Genomic DNA, 6,012 nt, shown 5'->3' with positions numbered 1-6,012 from the left:
CGGCGACGGCTCCTGCGGCTCCCTCAGGGTCCTCCGCGGGCAGGTCCAAGATGGCGGCGCTCCCTGCACAGGGTTTCCTGTCACCCTCGCAATGGGCCGGACCACAAAAGAAGGGGGGAGGAGGATGCGCGCGCAGCTGGAGGAGCCCGGAAGAGGGTGGCCGGGCCTGGCGTGCAAGCCACGCCCCTTCCTTAGAACTCCCTTCTGGACTCGTCGCGTCGCCGTCGCGACCCGCCTGGCTAGTCCCCGCGCTGCAAGAGACTGAGGGAAGCACACTTCTGCGCAAGCGCATTGGCGTGTCCTGAGGAAGTTTTCTGCGCAGGTTTGCGAGAACAGCTGTGCTGCGTCTGGGTGTCGGAGCTGTAGCGCTGTTGCTGGGGACTGTTTTTAAAGACAACTCCCATTGACTGGCGCTTATCGTGCAGGGCTAAGGGCACTGTTGATGGGAAAAGGGAAACTGGGATCACATTTTTCACAACTTGTAAACTACATCTCATCATCCAAATTGGTCTGTGATTATAAAGTTTAGTTAGCCCTGTTATGATTTGGGGTCCGTGTGTGTGTGTGTGTGTGTGTGTGTGTGAGTGCGCGCTTGTTGAAATCCCATTTAGCCCTAAAGGTTCTATGTTTTCATTCCTGTTTCTTTATTTCTAGTAAGTATAGTCTGTGGTCCCAATTTAACATCAATGAAATTAAAAACAAAAATTGCCAGTGTCAAAAAGAAAGGAAAAGAAAGTTGTAAACCATCGCCAATATCTGTCCAGTTTTGAAATTAAACATAGCTGGAACGTTTCTAATTATCCACCTGTCTCCTGAATTGAGATCTTTATGTATAGTGAATGCTTATTGAGCACTTACTAAGTTCCAGGTACTATCCTAAAGATCATGTGTGTTATTTAATTCCTACAGCATCCCCATGAACTATACTCATCCTATTTTAGGTATTGGGAAACTAAGTCTCACATAGGTCTAAAGTTATGTAAGTAAATGTTGGCTGCGCTGGACTTGAAATTAAGCACAAAGTTCAGAATTCCAGGTCCTAACACCACACTATACTTCATCCCATGTTTGCAGTGATAGGAGCTATAGATCCCTAATTTTGTGTGAGGGACGTGTCAAAGACATTACGCATCACGCAGCATTGAAAAGAAACATTGCTGTGAATGCAGAGTGCCTGTCACACACTAAGTCGTGCAAGAAGAGAGTGGAAATGACCGATTCTTATAATATGACACACATCCATCAACGTTAGAAGAGACTGTATGACAAATTACAGGACTGACCTTTAAATGCCAACCTCTTAGTGTTTTTAGTTCATTTTTTTTAAGATTTATTTATTTATTCATACAGAACTGGAGTACAAGTCATAGGTGCAGGGGCGGTGAGAGGATTCACCAGAGACAGAGTGAGGAGCAGAAAAGGCCGATTAATGAAGTATACTGCTGAGGGGAGCAGCAGGCGGGTCAGGAGAGGTCTGCCACACCATGTGGGCACCTCCAGGGCAGGCAGGGATCAAACTCATGCTGAAGTGGCTTTAGCTTCTTAGTGCTGTGCTTTAACCCGCTGTGCCACCAGGGAGGGTCCTTAAGTTCATATTTTTAAAAGCTGTTTGTATGAAAAGAGATGTTTGGATATGCAAAATATTCATTGAAGCAATTTTTGTAATAGCAAAAGACTACAGGTTAGCTCACTAGAGAGCTGCTACAGTAAATGTTAATATCTCTGCTTGTGGAATATGTGCAGCAATTAAAGATTTATTATGCATCCAAGAATTGGGGTGTAGGCCAGAGGTGCAGGAGGAGAGGTGTGTGTGAGAGGATTCCCCAGAGACAGAGTGGGGAGCAGAACAGGCAGATCTTCAGAAATATACTGCTAAGGGGAGCAGTGGCTGGGACAGGAGAGGTCTGGTGTGCAGCAATGTTTTAAAAAGAGGCACATATATATGTCCTGGTGTGGAACAATCTCTAAGAAGTGAAAAGAGCAAGATGCAAAAAAACTAAACTGCATGTCAACATCTGTTAAACTCTCAAGGAGAGGGATATAAAATAGGGACTCATGTAACTGGACCTTGAGAGGAATTTCTGCTAGTGTGCTGAAATGCTGCTGAGACCCACGTCTGAAAGTGAGACGTCCAGAAGGACCCACATTCTACATGGAAAGAGCTGCCAGTTGTTGCAGTCAGCTGCATTCCAGCAGAGCATCTGCGAGCCACTGTTCAAGAAGCTCCTCTCACCACTCCATTGCTCCCCATCCGTTCCCATTTCCACCCTTTTCCCATAGAGGAAGCATCACACTAATCAGTGGATGGGAAGAATAGAGAGAGGGTAGAATAAACCCATCTTGTCTCACCCCACATGGAAGGCTGTGGCCCCTCTTAAAGGCAGGGATGAAGGACTTCAAGAAAATAGGGAATGAAGCCCTGGTATGTTTGCAGGGAGAGGAGACTGGTACCCCCAGAACTCTGTTATGGAAACTGATCTGCTCAGCCCCATTTTTCCTAACCAAAGGAAACACAGATGCAGAGAAAGCACTATATAATTCCTTCCAGATGCCTGCCCATCTTGGGTTCTCAGTAGGAATATGAATAAGTAATATCCTCTTGCTTTGTCTGCATTCTGAACCAGTTGAGAAATAAAACAAAAAGAAGTACAAGGAGATTTTATTTATTACTGACAAAAGCCAAGTTTTTGGATTGGAAACTAACACTGAATTCCAGACCCGAGCAGCGAAGACTAAGGTCTTTGCCCTCCTCCCACCCTCCCCCCCCCCACACACACACTAAAGGGTGATGGAGCCCCTGAGACAGTTCCCCTTCAGTAAGGAAAATGCCTAGTGGAGCATGATCAGGTATTCTGGAATCTACCAAAATGGATCCATCCCTAATCTACCTAGGAATAGATAAATCAAGGAGAAGAACCAGACGTGTGCTCAGGAAAAAAAAAAAAAAAAAAAAAACCTTCCCCATTGAAACGAGGACTACTAGGAATAGAGAAAAGGGCTTCATCTCTTCCGTCGATGATAAGCATAGAGTGAGACTTGGAAACAGTAGAGGAAGCAACTATCATGAAGGATAAAGCCTACAAGTATAAGGACCCAAACTGACAAGTCAAAATTATCTGTACAGTTGGCTTTGATTCCCAACCTTGCCTCTTGGGAAATGTGTGAGTTTGGATAGGTTTCACAAGGCCCCTAATTCTTTATTTCCTTGCTTCCAAAATGAAGAAATAGTAGTAGCTAATTCCTAGGATAGTTGTGGAGAGAAAATGAGATAAAGCATGAAAAGCTCTCAGCAGAGTGCCTAGTCATGAATAAACTGTCGGGAAGCAGTAGCTGCGGCCTGGTTAGTATTCCTGCGAGCCAACCAGCAGCTCCAGGAGCAGGTTCTCCACATAAATTGGGAAAGAAAAAACCCTTTATCTGCTATCATGGAATTCCACAGAGATTGCAAGGGTTTCTGCAGAATAATAAAGATAATTGGAAAGAGAGGGAGAATGGGAAACAGGTCTCCATGGGCATAGCTGAGTTGGAAGATTGACTGGTGCCCTCCCTGGTGACACAGGGGTTAAAGTCTCAGTGCTATCAAGCCATTGCTAGCCATTGTGGCATGAGTTTCATCCCCAGCCAGAGAGCTGACCTACATGGCACAGGAGACCTCTGAATTTCCTGCCGCTCCCCTCAACAGTGTATTTCAGTATATCTGCCTGTTCTGCTCCCCACTCTGTCTCTGATGAATCCTCTCAACCCCCACACCTCTGTCTTGTACCCCAGTTCTTGTATGCATAAATAAATAAAAATAATTCTAAAAAAAAAAAAGAAAGAAAAAGTGGGTCCTCCCTGGAGGCAGGCACAATGAGTTAGAGCACAGCATTATGAAGCTGTCCACAGCCACTGCAGCACAAGTTTGATCCCCGGCCAGGGAGCTGACCCACATGGCATGGCAGACCTCTCCTGACCTGCCTGCTGCTCCCCTCAGCAGTGTATTTCAGTAGCTCTGCCTGTTCTACACCCCACTGTCTCTGGCGAATCTTCTCACCCTCCACACCTCTGGTCTGTACCCCAGTTCATACATGCATAAATACATAAACCTTAAAAGAAAGATTGGGCTGGCCTTCCTTTTCCCATGTCCACTGTGCACACACACACACACCAGCAAATACTTCTCCAGAGTCTGACATTTCTACTTGTTCCCAAGAGAAAAATATTTATATATATATATTTGTTCCTGAATATTATTAGTTAGGAGAAACAAGGTCTTGCTGTGTAACAAATAGTCTCAAAATTTCAATGACTTACAAGCTCAATGGTCTACAGTCACACCTGTATCCATGATGAATCAGCTGCTTCCCTCATCCTTCTTTCTTATTCCAGACACCAACCCAGACTATTGAGCTCTCTCCCTCCCACTTCCCTTCCCTCCCCTCTCTCCTTGCCTATCCTTTCCTCTGCAGATTTTATATCATTGGAAAGAAAAGAGACCTGGTGAATGGCTGGGTCTTCAGCTTTCTGCTCCAAAGTGACCTACATCCCTTCTGCTCACACTCCATTGGCCAGAGCAATCTTGTGACCTCATGTTGACAGAATTGGGCGTATACTTCTCTCCTAGGGCTGGAAAGAGTAATCCAGTAATCCTCCCCAGCTAACCACACTCAAGAACCAGAAGGACAGGCAGCCACGAGAGCTGTTTTTTAGATGGCTGACTCTGGGCCTTCTCTGAGCCTCAGTTTTATCCTCTGTGGAATGAACATAACTATCCTGGCCCCCCCAAACCCTCTGCTCTGGTTATCAAGATGAAAAGGCAGGCGGACAGAGCATTTCCGACGTTCTCCACTAGGGGGCGGAAGATGCCCAGCCTAGCCTTCCCGGCAGCCAGAACCCCTGGGCTTTTAGCCCAGGGCGGGTGGGTGATACTAGTGCACCTCTTTTCCTCACTCAGGAGGAAATGGAGACGCTTTTACAGTCAAGTGGACTTGGATTAAAAGCCTGTCTCTGCTACAATATCAGCAAATCAGTCAGCATTCTGAATTGTATGAGCACTTGCTGTTCGCAGATGTGGACTCCGGATGGATGTGAGAAGAAGCTTTTGGTGTTGGCCAGTAGCATCCCAGCTCTCAAAGATGGATGCACATTCAGCCTTGGCCAAAGTCAGGTCTCTCAGCACCTGAACCTGTGCTTTCTGCAGCACCAGCTACTTCCTTTCCAAAAATGCATGAAGCAGGGCCCTCCCTGCTGGCTCAGCGGGTTAAAGCACAGCACTGAGAAGCTAAAGCTGCTTCCGCATGAGTTCGATCCCTGCCTGCCCCAGAGGTGCCCACATGGTGCGGCAGACCTCTCCTGACCCGCCCACTGCTCCCCTCAGCAGTGTACTTCGTCGATCTGCCTGTTCTGCTCCCCACTCTGTTCCTGGTGAATCCTCTCACGCTCCGTATCTCTGGCCTGTACCCCAGTTCTGTATGAATAAATAAATAAATCTTTTTAAAAAATGCATGAAGCATAAGAGATTCATCCAAGACGAATGAATGGAGAGATAAACAACCTTCCCACTTTAGGGAGCAAGGACTTTCCCGCAGACTAACAGAGATGACAGTTCAGCGTCAGCGGGTGGCTTGGCCGCTATGACTTGGTTTCCTCATCTCTCTGGGTTGGTGGGATCTAGGGATAATACTAGCACCTACTTCACAGGGGACTGTGAGGATTCCATAAGCTCATTATGTGTCATAATACATCTGGTGCTTGGGCCTATCCCCTCACCTAGTGGGGAAAATTTAGGTGTTAGCTCTTGCTGTCTCAACCAGGTAACCTTTCCCAGCTTTGGTAACCTCATGGACTGAGCAGGTCTCCACTGCCAGGAGGGTTGAATGGCACAATATGTAAAAGCCCTCAGCATACAGGTGGGGTGATGGTAATGAAATGAAATAGAATATATAATAATGAATATTTGTTTATTCCCTTCCATTGAAGGGACTGTTTCTTTTTTTTTTTTTTTTTTAAAGATTTATTTATTTGTACATACAG

The sequence above is a fragment of the Condylura cristata genome, unplaced genomic scaffold, assembly GCF_000260355.1.
Source record: "Condylura cristata isolate star-nosed mole 26May11 unplaced genomic scaffold, ConCri1.0 scaffold00006, whole genome shotgun sequence".
NCBI classification, from domain to species: Eukaryota; Metazoa; Chordata; class Mammalia; order Eulipotyphla; family Talpidae; genus Condylura; species Condylura cristata.
The sequence above is the reverse complement of the archived record's forward strand: the minus strand, read 5'-3'. Positions refer to the sequence as shown.